Source organism: Primulina huaijiensis, unplaced genomic scaffold (assembly GCF_012295235.1).
Source record: "Primulina huaijiensis isolate GDHJ02 unplaced genomic scaffold, ASM1229523v2 scaffold24355, whole genome shotgun sequence".
Lineage (NCBI taxonomy): Eukaryota > Viridiplantae > Streptophyta > Magnoliopsida > Lamiales > Gesneriaceae > Primulina > Primulina huaijiensis.
Window position 1 is genome coordinate 1 of NW_027355989.1, and position 325 is coordinate 325.

At 51.7% G+C, this 325-nt stretch overlaps 1 non-coding gene across 1 annotated transcript; it reads left to right on the forward strand.

Annotated features, from left to right (window-relative positions):
- The first annotated feature begins 169 nt into the window (after positions 1 to 169).
- On the forward strand, positions 170 to 288 carry LOC140967193 (5S ribosomal RNA). Its single transcript, XR_012173545.1, has one exon. It is a non-coding gene; the product is annotated as a 5S ribosomal RNA (ribosomal RNA).
- The last annotated feature ends 37 nt before the right edge of the window (positions 289 to 325 follow it).

A 325-nucleotide genomic window follows, 5' to 3' on the forward strand; every position in this document is an offset into this window, starting at 1 on the left:
GTCGCGACACGAGGACTTCCCACGGAGGTCACCCATCCTAATGCTACCCTCGCGCATGCACGCTTAACTTCGGGGTTCTGATGGGGCGAGAGCAGTGCCGCGCGTTGTCTCTCTCCTCCTGGTCCACACGTGCTCGAGGGATATATGAATAAACAGTCCTCTAAATGTCGGGTGCGATCATACCAGCACTAATGCACTGGATCCCATCAGAACTCCGAAGTTAAGCGTGCTTGGGCGAGAGCAGTACTAGGATGGGTGACCGCCTTGGAAGTCTTCGTGATGCACACCTTTTTCGTTTTATTCTTTTTTTCTTTTTTACAGATGA